Source organism: Amia ocellicauda (assembly GCF_036373705.1).
Source record: "Amia ocellicauda isolate fAmiCal2 chromosome 11 unlocalized genomic scaffold, fAmiCal2.hap1 SUPER_11_unloc_2, whole genome shotgun sequence".
Classification (NCBI taxonomy): Eukaryota; Metazoa; Chordata; class Actinopteri; order Amiiformes; family Amiidae; genus Amia; species Amia ocellicauda.
Window position 1 is genome coordinate 894465 of NW_027102660.1, and position 16744 is coordinate 911208.

At 43.7% G+C, this 16744-nt stretch overlaps 3 non-coding genes across 3 annotated transcripts; all 3 read right to left on the bottom strand.

The window, feature by feature from the left end:
- Positions 1-6429: 6429 nt before the first annotated feature.
- On the bottom strand, positions 6430-6502 carry trnav-cac (transfer RNA valine (anticodon CAC)). Its single transcript has one exon. It is a non-coding gene; the product is annotated as a tRNA-Val (tRNA).
- Positions 6503-8074: 1572 nt separating this feature from the next.
- On the bottom strand, positions 8075-8147 carry trnav-cac (transfer RNA valine (anticodon CAC)). Its single transcript has one exon. It is a non-coding gene; the product is annotated as a tRNA-Val (tRNA).
- Positions 8148-8693: 546 nt separating this feature from the next.
- Positions 8694-8766, bottom strand: trnav-cac (transfer RNA valine (anticodon CAC)). Its single transcript has one exon. It is a non-coding gene; the product is annotated as a tRNA-Val (tRNA).
- Positions 8767-16744: the final 7978 nt, after the last annotated feature.

Here is a 16744-nt window from a genome sequence, read left to right on the forward strand (position 1 = left end):
CAAACTCATAAGCGGTACGCCGCCCGAACACGTCGCTAAAACCGTCTAAGTAGTAAGGCCCCATTTTGACTTCCCCTTGATTTAAAGCATGTCTGATGAATATGTTATCCCGGGCACTCAGGTATTCCAGCCACTGTATGGAGACAGTCGAAAAGTTATTTTGTCTAGCACGATAGTTGTCAGAAGTGGTGACCGCTATAGTGTTTCTCTGCAAGAAATTGGACCGATACATTTTCATGCAGAGAGACACTATGGTCACACTTTGCAAAGGGTCGAGACCCGATGTGTTGATAACCTCGGCGCAGAAACGCACACAGGCTTCTTTAAGGATCACCACATCATTTTTACAATAAGCGGCCATCTCTTCTCGGAAATCAAAAACACCTCACTTAACCGTATTGTACCATTTAAAGAATTCCTCCCTCTCATGAGACATCATAGTATCAACCCCATAATAAGAGGCGGGCGGGTAGGACCCTCGATAATTTTGAGTGTCCTTAGTATTAAAAAAATGGCAGAACCAACCTTTCTTCTGAGCCTCAAAACCCAGAGCCTTAGGCAAAGCGCTCAATTTCATGGGGAGGAAATTTAACGAGTCTATGTAACGTTAGTTGAAAGCTTCGTCGGTGAAACACATGATCTTGCTACCCTGAGCTATTATTTTTGGGGTCACCCCATTTTCCACCAGATACTTCATCAAAATGTAAGAATCATAACCCTTAGCATTGTGGGCAATAAATGTGTAATTGAGGTATTTTGGACCGCGATACCGCGTAAAGAAATCCCTGACACAACTCTCACCGCTAGCTGACCACTCACGATCCAACATGTCAATACAGTGTATATAATTAGCAACGTGGACCCCGTTTTCTTGCCGGCATTCAAAAGCAAAAAAGACATACCGGTTGTGCGGCGGCTCCTTTTTAACCGGCTGAATAAAGCACTGGTGTTCGGACCCCGAGGTTAAATCAGCATTACAGATCCTGCATCTCGGCTCCAGACATTTGTGTGGTTTAACCTCATGAAAATGGTACTGGAGGCAACACTGCGGGCAATATTTAGTTTGATAACAATAACTCAGTTTTTTAACCCCCTCAGCAGCGGCCCTCTGTACCTTATGCTCGGAAAAACAGAACGTTGAGAGACAAATCCTTAAGCAATCTTTACATTGGATGGTAGGGGCCAAACCCTTACGACATTGCGGATTGAAACAGACGTTACAGTAACCGTCACAGCGGTGCTTAAGCTTATCATTGAAGGCCTTATAACACCAATGACAAACATACGAACAACCCAAAAAAGCCGTCAAACTCTTTATTCCAAATTAATGTCTATCACCTAGGAAGAGAAACAGTGTCTGTGTATGGGTTTCAGGATGTGTCTGAAATTTAACAAATACTTCCTTTACCTCACAACGGTACCACACAACAATTTTTAAAGACAACAACTCCTCAAACTTGGTAATGTCTGAAAAGGCAACCATCTGTTGAGAGTTTAAGCCGGCCCTCTGATGAAGCATTAAAGCCTCTTGCAGAGCTTGGGGTTCAGGCATGTCGGGGGTGAGTAGTTTTATTAAACTGTAAGCAAAACAGAGCTTATTGTCCCCACTGGAACTCACCACTAATTGCCTGAGCTTGGTCCTAATTATGTCGTTCTTCAAGCATTTCGACAGTCTTCTAAGCGCCCCACCCTCAGGGTTACGAACCACATTCATTACCAGAGACAGACTTTCATCAGCTAAGATGGCTGCGTTACTTTGCAATAACGCTTCGATTTTAGCCAGACATCTAAATTATCTCCACTCAGCATTGCAGATAGGTTGCTAAACAAAGCATCCCCTCTGAGTTCTAACTGTACAACATCTCGAGGTCTGACCCTTTCAGCAACCTGTTCAAGCATTTTCTGCAAGGCCTCGTGTATGTTGACAAATATTTCTGCATAATTGTCACAATTTAAAAGTTCTGCAAAAGTAAAACGCTGAATCATTTCAAAATTGTTATAGGCCGGTCTATCTATAATCACGGGATCACTGGTACTCTTGGACACATCATCATTTTGAACCAAGCCTTCACCCCCTACATTCTCACAGAGCATGTCCTCCACAGCCTTATCAGTCTCAGAACCCTCCACATTCCGAACACCCCCACTGCTGACATCTACAAAACCCCCTTTTTGAGGAGGCTCATTTAAAGCCTGTAAAAGTCCTTCAAAGATATCCAACCGGTTAATGTCAAGACCCTCCTCTATAGTGATGGCTGCTTCTGCCGCCATCCTGTGTTCTAATTGTCTCAAATAATTTATAATAGGGGCAGAATTTGGTCGGGGTAGCTCCTCCAAAGCCTCCACCATTTCAAACAAATCGGGGTGAACTAGGGGGTGAACCTCTATAAGCGCTACCGGTGGGAGGTGGTTATTTAGATCATTGACCATCTGTAACAGGTCGGGGTTCACCGGTAAGTGTGTTAATTCACATTCTATCGGTGGTAATTGGGGGTTATTTAAATCATTTATCATTTGTAATAGTTCCAGGTTCATTGGGACATCAGAGGAGTTCACAACAGGGCCGGGGATGTTCTCTCGGGAAGGTCTTTTTGGGGCCCTAGCTTGTTCATAATCCTTTAGTTTGTGAGTTCTTTTACCAAGTCAGGACATTTTTTAATTTATTTTTTATTTTTCCAACAACCCACAATAGTAAGGCGTTTTGTGTCTATTAAAACATTAAATACGGTACAATTCGTTAGTAAGGGTATTAATAAGGGTGTTTTGGCTCTCTATCACCAGGTTTTGCCCCAGTAACACAAGTCTTTGATTTTGTAACAAAGTATGTAGCAACTCATGCCGACCTTCAGGAAGTAGCTCCGGGGGCTGGTGGCCTGGCTCAGCTTCAAAGGATGGTCGCTCCGGTAAATCTCGGTCGAAGGAGGCAGGGAGCGAGCGTATACTCATGGACGGAGACCAAGAAGGCCTTTGCGGTGACACCCTGGCCAAGCGCGGGGTACTGTTCCGCGTTTCTGTAGCCAAGAAACGGGTCTGGGGGGACGATGTTGAAACCAGGCCGTCGTTGGGTGGTGTGTCAGCCCTGACTGACGGCGACCCCTGAGGTTGTTGGATGCCTGTATTTGTTCCGCCCGACAATGCGGCGGGCTGAATCTGGGGTGTTGAATTACCCCCAGAAGGCTGTGGCCTGAGTAGATGTTGGGGGGTCTCCAAGACCACCGTGGGGGATCCTCTCGGTGATCTCACCGGGGAAGATGTTTGATCCCACTTAGACGGGGTAATTGTCCTCAATAGCTCATCCACAGAATGACTATCCCAAGAGTCTTGGGAAGAATAAAAATATACATTACATTTACATCTTTAAACGGCGACAGAAATCAAACTTAAAACAACATGTCCAGGACATTCAAAACCTTTAGCTTTTTTAGACCTTTGAAAATAGCCTTAGACATTCACTACAACACCTTATTATTTACAGACAATATATTTATTAGGACTTGATAATAAATGTAAAACAGAGAAGCCGCTGTAAATAAACTGTTTCTTAAATGTTTCTTTAAAAACTGTAATATTGTTAATAAAACACACACACACACAACAACATTTCATTTTTAAACGAACCTTCCAAGTGTAAACGCTTCCTGATCCCGGGACTTCCTGTTTCACAAACGTTTTCACGATCTGTTTAAATATTAAATACAATGAACACCTTCAAGCCTTTTCCTACAACCACTTTAAAACAGAAGTATAATAGCATGAGATAAGCCAAACAACTTACTAAACCCTTTCAGACGGCTTTACTTCCTAACCAGACGGTACGGCAATCGGTCATTTCTAAACACGTTCCCCAGAAACAAGCCTAGACCTGTCCGGACTTCTAAAGATCTTTCCCAGAAGCCCCCGCCCTACAGGAAACGGTCACCCATGGCTTAAATATTAGCCCTCAACGGGCAAACAAAGCCCTTTTAAAAACATTAAAGTTTGAAAGATCTTACTTACCTCCACAGAATAATCGTTTCTTATGTTTTTCGGCTGGTTTAGCTTTTTGCACCGCTGTGAAGGTAAGAGACATGTTTAACCTTTAACCACACCGCTTTATAAAAAGCTTTTACCTCTTACAGGCTGCAGACATATACTCACAGCTATCAGATACCGGGGCTGACGGCCTTTCAGATTCGTGAAAGGTTACGGTTCTCGAAGGTAAAACGAAACAAGCCCTCGATGTGGAAGGCCTTTCGTTGTCTCGAACCACGTTTCTTAATACTGTTAGACAGGATAATTTTTTTAAATTAACAAAACTGGACTCAAACATCTTACAGAAACGTTATACAAACAAACAGGGGTTTAGTTCTTACCCGGTCGGCAGACAGCCTGTCTAGGGACAACCACTTCTCTTGGTCGATCCTCGGAGACATTAATCACAGGCCTTTCGATAGTTTCTGTGTAATTAAAGAGACCGGCATTAATATATATTAAAATGTTTTCATAACTCTAATGAGCCGCTTCAAAACCACACACACCCATACATAAGAACCCATGAGCGCAAACACAAAAATCTTACCGTCGTTGTTCCAGATGATCTCCTCAGCGTTGGGAATTAACTCCTGTTGACTGGCTGAAAAATAATTTTACAGAACTTAAAACAGATGTTATAGCCTTATTTACAATACATGCACACAACACGCTCTGAGTCAATGAAAATAATCTGAAGACTTGCCTAAAAACTCGTTTAAATCGAAGTCGCTGATGTTGTTTCCGGACATTGTTGATCTTTAGTCTTAAATCGAAAGGTCAGTATGAGTCTGTCGAGCTGAAGACCAGACCTTCATACTTATACTGATGGCCACATGCCGGATCTGCTTGTAAGGCATTGTTCTGGTCTGGCCTTTGTGCCGCCCTGTTACCAATTAACATATCAAAACCAACCAATAAAATGACACTGCATCAAATTTCAAATAGAAACCAAGATGGAGACGATCTCTTCCTCTCTACTCTAAACTTTTATTAGAACCTTTAGGTCTCTCAAAAAAACATTTTTAAGCATCAAGACCTATAGTCAACAAACCACTAAGAATATTTCAGGCCTTTATAAGCGCTAAAAAACAACCTGAGCCAAGAAAATAACTATAAAGATCAAAAATAACTAGCGCTTTTACAGTGATTTTTTTTTTTTTTTTAATAGCGATGCTTTGTTTGGTATTAAACAAGTCACAAACTACTCAGAACAGCGTTTATCCCCGCAAAAGAGATATTTGGGTTTATTTTACAAAGCTTATAAATTATATAGGTTAAAAGTATTCTTAATGTTTTGATACCACATGCCATACGTACTGTTGTCTGAGCCCACCCCCGCCACCCATGGTGTGAGTGATTTAGCCTTGAGTGTTGTGATCTATTTAGCATTGAGTGATCAGTTGTTTTTATTTTTTAAACGATTCCTTATCATCAGGGATTGAGACTGCTAAAATACCTTAAAAGCATATCCTTATCTTAAGTCTAACTCTTATGAGCTTTAAGACCCTAGAATGTATTTAAGTAAAACGACTGAACACATTATGTGAGAGATAAAATATAACCACAGCTTTTTTTTTTTTTTTTTTAAACAATTAACCTATACACACAAACACCCACACACACACCCTCTTTTTTAATTTTATTTTTAATTAAATTTGAGGGGAGAGACAGAGCCAGATACAGTGTGGATAACATAAGTACCCTATGCAAAACAGGCATTGTTAGGACCTGGGATCATAACAGACAACAGAACTTGTTGATCTTATAAAATGATTGGGCGAGAGAGAGAGAGAGACAGACAGAGACAGTGTGAATATGATAAACGCACTATTCAAAACTGGCATTGTTAAGACCTGGGACCATTACAGACAGCAGAACTTGTTGGTTTAGTAAATCTAAACCGTTATAAGATCATTACATGTATATTTAAAAAAGACCCCCAAACACTACAGGAAGAGCCGACCCATTCACACTCTACAGTTGACCAACAAGAACAACAAGAACAACAGGTTATGGGCGGCCTTGTTGTTCAGGGTTTTATGGGTGTACACTTTCTGACGGATATGACGTAGGAATAATTAAGGAAATAACTCTACCTAAAATCACGCCCCCCAATTATGACGTAGGAATATTAATAAGCTTAGGGCATACGTCATAACAAAATAGGCCGCGCCCATAAAACCCTACTATCTACTCATAAGAGTAACAGCAATGTCGCCGATCCTGCTACGGTCGTATTGTAACAGCAACAACATGTATCGATTTTAAAACTGTCAGTTCCAGCGCCTCGCAAAGCTACCCTTCTGTGATCGTTTGTTCTCAAGGTCAGGATTTCTTGACACTCCGAGGAAGAGAAAACGATGGCCGGCCGCGTTACAGGGACAGATAACAAAGCACTAGCACGCGTGCACCGCGGGTTGTTTCCGCCCGGTTTCGAACCAGGGACCTTTCGCGTGTGAGGCGAACGTGATAGCCACTACACTACGGAAACCGACCTGTCCTGGTGTTTCGAATGGCTCCCATCGAAGCCGGCTGGTAAAACGCGCACAGGCGTTTCCCGTGGGCCAGCCTGTGAGATAAAGGTTTCTATTTTCACTGACCTATTTTGCATTGCTCAAGGACACATCAGGACACTTTGGAAACTCTTACAAAGGAAGAACGCCCTGAGCTATGACAAGACTTACACTTACCCCAACAAGGTCATGCTCACTGGCTTGTTCAAACAGCTGCTGCTCATCTTGTGCCACCATCAGACAATCATAGAGCTATTGTGCCTTCTACACCTTACGGTAGCTTTACTTTAACAATAATAATGACGGCGACCTCGACGACAAAAAGAAAAACAAGAACAACAACAACAACAACAAGAACAATAACATCATCATCAGATTTTAATTAAAAGTGGCTACACCAGCGTTTACAATTTCAACCTGTCGACGGACGGACGCTCTGAGTCCACCAATTTCGGGAACTCCAATGAAGAAAAGCCACCTACCGCCTCCGGGGAACCACGAGGGCAAGCAGGACGAAAAGGGCCGGCCCACAGCAGGCTCTTTCCGCCCGGTTTCAAACCGGGGACCTTTCGTGCGTTAGGAGAACGTGATAACCGCTACACTTCGGAAACTGACACCGTCACCTCTTGCTTAGAACGGTTACCGTTGGAGACTGCTGGTAAAACCGACCCGTCCTGGCGTTTCGAATGGCTCCCATCGAAGCAGGCTGGTAAAACGCGCACAGGCGTTTCCCGTGGGCCAGCCTGTGAGATAAAGGTTTCTATTTTCACTGACCTATTTTGCATTGCTCAAGGGCACATCAGGACACTTTGGAAACTCTATCAAAGGCAGGACGCCCTGCGCTCTGACAGTGCCTGCACTTAACCCAACAAGGTGATGCTGAATGGCTTGTTCAAACGGCTGGTGGTCTTCCTTCACCACCAGACTATCAGAGCTATTGTGCCTTCTACACCTTACGGTAGCAACAAATCTAACTACTGCTTTACTTTAACAATAATAATGACGGCGACCACGACGACAACAAGAACAACAACAAGAACAACAACATCAACAAGAACAACAACATCATCATCATCATCATCATCAGATTTTAATTAAAAGTGGCTACACCAGCGTTTACAATTTCATCCTGTCGACGGACGGACGCTCTGAGTGCACCGATTTCGGGATACTTCGGAAACTCTTTCAAAGGCAGGACGCCCTGCGATCAGACAGTGCCTGCACTTAGCCCAACAAGGTGATGCTGAATGGCTTGTTCAAACGGCTGGTGGTCTTCCGTCACCACCAGACTATCAGAGCTATTTTGCGCCTTCAACTACATAAGAGTAACAGCAATGTCGCCGATCCTGCTACGGTCGTATTGTAACAGCAACAACATGTATCGATTTTAAAAGTGTCAGTTCCAGCGCCTCGCAAAGCTACCCTTCTTACATCGTTTGTTCTCAAGGTCAGGATTTCTTGCCACTCCGAGGAAGAGAAAACGACAGCCACCCTTGGGGCAGAGAGATGGGGGACGGGTTACACGGCACTGGCACGCGTGCACCACGGGTTGTTTCCGCCCGGTTTCGAACCGGGGACCTTTCGCGTGTGAGGCGAACGTGATAGCCACTACACTACAGAAACCGACCCGTCCTGGTGTTTCGAATAACTCCTATCGAAGCCGGCTGGTAAAACGCACACAGGCGTTTCCCGTGGGCCAGCCTGTGAGATAAAGGTTTCTATTTTCACTGACCTATTTTGCATTGCTCAAGGGCACATCAGGACACTTTGAAAACTCTTTCAAAGGAAGAACGCCCTGAGCTATGACAAGACTTACACTTACCCCAACAAGGTGATGCTCAATGGCTTGTTCAAACAGCTGCTGCTTGTCTTGTGCCACCATCAGACAATCACAGAGCTATTGTGCCTTCTACACCTTACGGTAGCTTTACTTTAACAATAATAATGACGGCGACCACGACGACAACAAGAACAACAACAACAACAACAATAACTTCATCATCAGATTTTAATTAAAAGTGCCTACACCAGCATTTACAATTTCAACCTGTCGATTGACGGACGCTCTGAGTGCACCAATTTCGGGCACTCCAATGAAGAAAAGCCACCTAACCGCCTCCGGGGAACCACGAGGGCAAGCAGGACGAAAAGGGCCGGCCCACAGCAGGCTGTTTCCGCCCGGTTTCAAACCGGGGACCTTTCGCGTGTGAGGCAAACGTGATAGCCACTACACTACGGAAACCAACCCGTCCTGGTGTTTCGAATAACTCCTATCAAAGCCGGCTGGTAAAACGGGCTCAGGCATTTCAGGTCGGCTAGACTGTGAGATGGCGTCTGAAGTGCCGCGAAAGGATGCCATTTTCACAGACCTGTTTGGCATTGCTAAAGGGCACATCAGGACACTTTGGAAACTCTTTCAAAGGCAGGTCGCCCTGCGCTTTAAAAGGGATCCCAGCTATGTTGGAGTGGAGCTTTTTGCTTTGGGAGAGAAGGAGGGTACGTTGGAACCTTTTGAGACGGTAATTGAATACTCTTATGAGGACTGGTTGAAGGTGATGGCCTGGAGAGATCTGGGGCTTGTGGATAAGACTCTAGAAGGCTTGCAAGAGGGTCCAAGAGAATGCGAAATGGAGTCTCCGACTCAGGGTTTTGAAAGGTGTGAATGGGAAAGCTTGCAGAACTACGGTAGAGTGGTGAAGAGTCTAACTCAAACTACAGATCGTAAGGTTTTGTTTAGCAGTACCCTGATTATAAACCCTATTGAAGGGGGTGTGGAGGATCCAGAAAAACAGGTTACTGAAATTATGTTTGACGCCGTGGACTGGCCGTTCTTGAAAGAGGTCATAAACTGTATAAATGATGGTTTTGACATCTTGACCAAATGTTCGCAACTGGATTTGGTTAGAAGGAGAATATGCTGGATTATGGATTATATATCCCCCTTGAATGACGACGACGATGATAAAACAGACGACGTGTGGGGTTTTGGAGGGGGGTCTGACGGCTCAGGGGCTACTCTCTTCTAAGAGGGCGGTGTGTCGTGACGTAGTGAAGAGATAGGATAAAAGGCGCAACAATTCATTCATGGTTTAAAATTAAAGAGAATGTCTTACCCGAAAGCTGCGGACGTCGACAGGCTCTACAGGCCTCTTCAAACCCGGGATCACCCCTGGTTCTATTCCCCAGATTTTGTATACACTCTGGAACCCTTTGACTGCGGTTACTCTCCAAGACCTCAGACCCCGGTCCCTCAGGACGAAACAACATGCGGTGCGATGGATGTCCAAATGAGTCTCGGGGATCCCCAGCCTCTGGAGCTCATGGAGGGCCTCGATTTTGCCGAACTGTCTACCGTCTGTGCGTCTCAGGAGGGGGTCAGTCCAATGGATGTAGAAACACCCCACAAACCACCAGGCGACCCAATGAGCATCGGACTGTCCCAATGGCGTGATGAAGATGCAGGATTTATGCCCGGGGTATGTGACCAAGTAAGCAGAGTGGTTAAAAGCACCCTGGTGTATATTCTGAGTGCTCTCATCGACCGAGCTCTGAAAGAAGTCTGTCGGGGGTGTGAAGTGAATCACCCCAGTCAGTTGAGACACAGTTGTTTGTTTGAACCAGACCGTTACTATTTCCTGTTGTATTTCAACGTGTTTTACAGAAGACTGAACAAACCGTGGCTGAAACCGGCATTAATCAAGGCGCTGTCTTACTCCCACATACATGTAACTGTGGGACAAGTCCAGAAAATCATAGATGAGATTTTGCTGGAGCTGAAAAAGGAGCCGTTTATAATAGAGAAACTTGGGCAGCTGCTCAATGACCTGGATGAGCCGAGTAGAAAAACCGCTGGCAAGCTAAAAGCTTATTTCTTCGGTAAAGAAGTTAAAGCTGGGGGCAGCGACGAGGAATTCGACATCTACGCCACTGATTCAGACTCTGACCTGAACTAAGGGACTTTGAACATGGGGAATGTTCTGGACTGCTTCTGCAACTGGTTCTGTCATCAACACTCTGCAGCTAACCTGAGAGCGCTATTACACCATGTGCTTGACAGAAAAGTAGCCAACGCGAGCCTTTTCTCTACAGATTTAACCATCGATGAGGATCAACTTTCAAACCTGGAAAAGTGAATGGCTGCTGTAACAAAGACCGGGGGGTACGAACACTGGGATGAAGCGCTCAAGGGGGCCAAGAATGATATTAGGCCATTTCATCAACATCTGTATGACCTTTTGCTGAGCATGTTTAATACACCTCTGTTTACTTTTAAAATAGGTCATATTGTTGTTTTATTTACATATGTAACTGAGGTGTGTGCCTACAAGATAAAGAAACAGGTATATTTGTTGATATAGATCAAGTAACCAATCATCTGATTTCTTTTTGTCTGGACCGTAGAAAAAATTGTTGTGTATGTTATACTTTTCTCAAATGTCTAAAAAGGGGTATCTGCTCTCCTGAAGTTGAATAAAAAACCTTGTATAAAAACTTTGCGCATAGTGTGGGTCTGTGTGGTTATTTGACAGAATGACTCGGCAAGCTCCCCAAATGCAGGAACTATACTACAACCCAGCCAAGATTGGGGGTTTGGCGGGTAAGAAGGGTTTTCAAAGAGGACTCGCTGAGGCCGGAGTGAAGGTTAATGATGTGGTTGTTTCAGAATGGTTACGGGAACAAGACGCCTATACCTTACATAAACCTCTCAGGATTAACTTTAAAAGAAACCGCGTATATGCAACTGACATAGACTCACAATGACAAATGGATCTAGTCGATATGTCAAATTTATCAAAACATAACAATGGTCACAAATTGATGTTGATGTGTATCGATGTGTTATCAAAATATGCCTGGGCTCGCATTCTACATAATAAAACAGGTCGGGCGGTGACAAGGATATATTGTCCCAGGGTCGATGTCCTAAAAAACTGCAGACTAATAAAGGAAAAGAGTTTCTCAACAGAGAATTTCAGAATCTACTGAAGAGACACAAAATACATCATTTCACCACCGGTAATGAGCTTAAGGCATCGGTAGTGGAGAGGTTTAACCGCACCATGAAGACCAAAATCTGGAGATATTTTACAGCGGTCAACACGTTCAAGTATTTTGATAAAGTTCAGGATTTTATCGATGCTTACAACCAAGGGTATCACACCAGTATTAAAATGAAGCCTATAGATGTTGATCAAAGTAATTCTTTTAAGGTCTATAAAGAATTATACGGACCATTTATTAAGAAGGGAAAAACTACTTATAAGTTCAACATCGGTGATGTGGTTCGCGTTTCAAAGCTAAGGAGTACTTTTGCCAAAGGTTATGAACAAACATTTTCTGACGAATATTTTACAGTTACCGAACAGTTGGCTAGAGACCCCCCCGTGTACCGGTTAAAAGACTATGACGGGGAGGATATAGAAGGAACGTTTTACGAAGCCGAGTTACAAAAAATGATTGTGGGTAAAGACAGTGTATACAGAGTTGAAAAGATATTAGCTGAAAAAACCCAGAACCGGAAAAAATACGTGTTGGTGAAATGGCTTGGATGGCCTGAAAAGTTCAATAGTTGGGTCCCGGAACAACAGGTTTGCGATATTCAATCCTTATAACAACATGCCCGTGGGTGTGTTGGGGGCATTACTTTCGGTACTCAAGATGGAATCAGGAGGCTTCTACGTGACTCTACCCAGTAACGCCTCTCTCGATATATACCCTAAAAATGAAATATCCAGTTACACGGTACAATTTGGAAAATCTATAGATCTAAGGGGGTCGTGGGAAGTGGGGTTGGCGGAAATACAGTATCCTTACACTTGGGCTGTTTTACAAGATAAGGATGCCACCTTCGCCATTTTTGATGATGTTAAAATCAATGGATATTCACGATACGAGGAGGTTATTATGACAATGTGGATAAAATATTAGATGAGATGCATAAACAGTTCTCAGAAGGCACCCCCAACATCAAGCTATATTACAACCCTATTAAAAACAGAGTGTACAAGGTGTCAAAACCAGGTATTAGCATTCAAACCAGCGGCCAACTGGGGCGTATATTAGGGTTCTATTCTGACACAGAGAGCAGGTTCTCAGAAGTGGTGGGGCGGCTTTTACACTCTTTATGTGTATACGGATATCATAACCCACCAGAGGGTCGGGGATAGTTATGTCCCCCTTTTGAGAAATGTACTTATTAAAGGTAAAAGCAATGACATGGTCACAATTACTTATGACAAGCCACACTACGTACCAGTCTCAAAGACCCACTTTGACAACATCACGATCGAAGTAAAATCGGATCAGAATATCAACGTACCCTTCCGCTTCGGTAAAGTTATTGTCAAACTACATTTTCGACCCCTGAAACAGTGTGTACATTATTAAAATGGCTACCTCGAGGGGTTATGTAGATCCTAGCGCCTATGTGGATTATTACAAGATGCAAGCCGGGAACGGCTTGCCCGGTATTGTAGGAGCCCCCGCAATGTATGGCGCCGGTCTAGGAGGACTCTTTCGTGGTCTCTTTAGAATGGCCGTACCCCTGCTTAGGAGAGGCTTTGCTATAGCCAGACCCCACTTGAAATCAGCGGCTAAAAATATTGTTAGTGACGTGTTCACCAATGTTATGAACCGGGCAGCTAGCCATGAGCATCAGGAGGGTTCGGGTCTCATGGTAATGGCGAGGAGGGGGGGTAAAAGAAGAAACAGCATGTGTCCACCAGGGGGAGACGAAGATCCGTGGCTAACAAAAAACGAAGAATCTCTCATTCTCCAACATATCGTGGAAATTTCAGACACGGCCCCTCTGGAGTTTTTTATAGCTGGCAATGGCGAGGATTATATTGATTTGAATAACACATTTATTTTAATAAACTGTAAAGTGACTGATGAGGATGGCGATGCAATCGAGAAGACGGCCAACGCTGGGGTCATCAATTACCCGGTGGCCACCATGTTTTCACAGGTGGATGTGACCCTGGGAGATCGGCTCATTAGTCAAAGCAGCAATACTTACCCCTATAGAGCCATGATGGAGTGTATCCTTAATTATAGTGAGGAGACCCTGAGCAAACAGTTCAGCCCCGGCCTTTTCTTCAAAGACATCACGGAAGCTATGGACGACAAGAATCCAGAGGGACTCAATAAGGGTTTTCAAAAAAGAACGGCCTCTTCAACAGAAGGGAGGACCTTTGAGCTAATGGGGCATAACCATGCAGACATATTTTTCCAAGAAAAACTCATGCTCAACAGGGTAGACATTAAAATTAAAATGATCCGTAGTAAAAGTGCTTTTTGTCTGATGACCCCTGATACTGAAAAATATAAACTGACCATATTATCGGCCTCGCTGTTTGTGAAAAAAGTGTCCGTCTCCCCGGCGGTTAAACTAGGACACACGCAGGCGTTAATGACGGCAAACGCCAAGTACCCGATCGAAAGAGTCTATATGAAAGTCCACAGTATCCCCGCAGGGACACGGGTGATGAACCAGGAAAATCTGTTTCTAGGACAGCTCCCAAAACAGGTTATTATAGGTCTCGTGGATAATGATGCATTTACCGGGGTTTACAACAAGAACCCCTTTAACTTTAAACATTATAACGTGGAATTTATAGCGTTGTACGTCGATGGTGTGCAGGTTCCATCCAGACCTTTTCAACCTGACTTTGAAAACGGCAATGCGGTTCGTGAATATTACAGTCTAGTACTGGCTACGGGTCGCCATCTCAAGGATCAAACTCTGCTGATCGATCGCCGGGAATACTGCAGCGGTTACACCCTGTACGGTTTCAACCTGACCCCTGACGAAGAGTGTGGACAACATTTTTCACTGATGAAGACGTGCAATATGCGTTTGGTGATGCGTTTCAAGCAGCCTCTACCACGCACTGTAAATATGGTCGTGAATGCTGTGTTTGACAACATTATTGAGGAGAATCAGAGGAGAAACGTTCTGTATGATTATTATTAAAATGAACACCAGAGAGCTCAACCACATCATGAATGCCCTGGCCGGCTCACGGAAACTGTTTCAAGGAGTCTACGCCTGCGATCAGCTGCCTAAATTTAAGATCAAGAATTTACCTGCAATGTACATAATCAACACACACCCTAAAAATATGCCCGGAGAACATTGGCTGGCTATTTATCTAAGGGAGGACCACCGTGGTGAATTTTTTGATTCCTATGCAAACCCCCCGGATTTCAGACCTTTCCCTCGGAAGATAAATAACTTTCTGCTCAACAACTGTCAAGAAACCATTTACAGCGGTCGTCAAGTACAAAGTCTTCAGACCTTCACTTGTGGTCAACACTGTGTGTTTTTCTTATATCATAGATCTAAAGGAAGGTCATACCCCGATATTATGGCCTTGTACAGTGAGGATTTAGGCCAAAATGATAAAAAAGTGGCAGAGTTTGTCAGTACACTGTGGACCCCCCCTTATAACACAATGACTTACGACCCTAGCCAGCCATGTATACAGATGGGGTGTTCTTGTGAGGATTTTAAAAGATGTCATGCGTGTTAAGTTGAAAAAATAATGAAAACAGCCTTTGAATCATTAGTTTTGTTTTTATTCAACACAATTCTTATACAAAGCAGGGGTTATGGTATAAATAAATGTACAACATTTGAAAAAAAAAAAAAAAAAAAAAATTGTTTGTCGGGTCATTATTTACATGGGAGACAAATAAAAACATGATATTAATAAGCTTCCCAACGATGGATAGATCCTGAGGATGGTCGCTCAGCACGGTCAGAGTAATGAGATATCGGAGTCAGATCAGGCTCCACCTCTTTACAAGGGGCGGATTTTTTGTAGCGTTTCCTGGTTAGGAACTGTTGATTGGGGCATGTTCAGACAGGCCATCGCCTGTAGGAAAGCATTCCAGCCTACAGGTCGGCGACTATCGGGTACCTTATTAGTGCTAGTGAAACTCTTCAACAAATCAAACATGTGTGAACCTTTGATCAGTTGTCCTTTAAAAACAAATTCACCCTGTTCATTCCAAGCAGTTACCCGCGGTTTCTGAACCATTTTGTGCAGGATATATTGTGCATGTCTTTTGCTTCTGGCCGGCATGTTTCTCAAAACATCCGTTACAACATCTCCCTCTGAACTCTCAACAGGTTCGGTCACCGCAACATCTTTATCAACCGTACCCCCCTCATCAGCCCCAGAACCATTTTCTTGATAGGCCATGGTTAAAGTTAAAATGTTATGATCTTTTTCACCCTGTCTAACCAGACGGAGGTAGCGCTGTAACGTGTTGGTATACAACTGGGCTTTGGAATACTGATTTAAATCGGCCCTGGCCTGTATAGCTTTCATTTCAGAGTCCAGGTTGTTTTCGGCCGTTTGTCTAATGGGCTCTGGCCCGACAACATTTTTTCTCAGTTTCTCAAGCTGCTCCTGAGGGATCAAAAACATTTTCTGAGCATATTCCATTATTAACCCACTCTGGAAGCTAGAAGACTGGTTAGGAAAGGCACGGCTATGCTCAACAGCGGTCCTATAAAACCCCCGGTTTGATTAATCTTCTTTCTTTTTCTTTTAATAGAATACTTCTTATTAGCGATGATCTTGATAACCGCTTTTTGTTTTTTGAGTTTAGAATGTTGAGAAGGGGTTAGGGGTATATTACCACGTAAGATGTTAAAAGCTATTTCACACAGGGTCTCGATCAAATCCGAGGGGGCCCCTGCCAGCACAGCTTTCCTATGGCGCGGGCTCCCCTCAAATAACATTTGCAAAAGCGGCAGATTTCTTTTAATCCGAACAGACATTCTTATTTATTTCCTTTTCTTTAGCACATACACTGCCGGCCAATCGGGCGGGCACAAACCTGTTCTGAGGCGAAAGTCTTCTGGGGTTTGTGCTTTTAAGTCCGCAATCAAGTACCCGTAGGGTTTTTTGGTGGCATCCTCAAATGCCTCCAAAAAGAACTTGGTCTGGTTAGGGTACATTTGACGAGCCAAGACGGTGACCTGTAGTTTATCTCTGGGGTTTTTAAAAAGAATTATATAATTGGCATTTAAATTAATAGTGCGGCTTTTTTTACCTTGAAAAAATAGATTTTGAACTAAATAAATAATACTTAAATTCCTATGATGAGTGCACTTTGTGAAAGCTTTTTCCACTTCACTGTTGTCACCGGCCTGCTCCATCAGGTCATCAAGGATCACTAGATTAGTTTGACCGGGCGGGAACAAG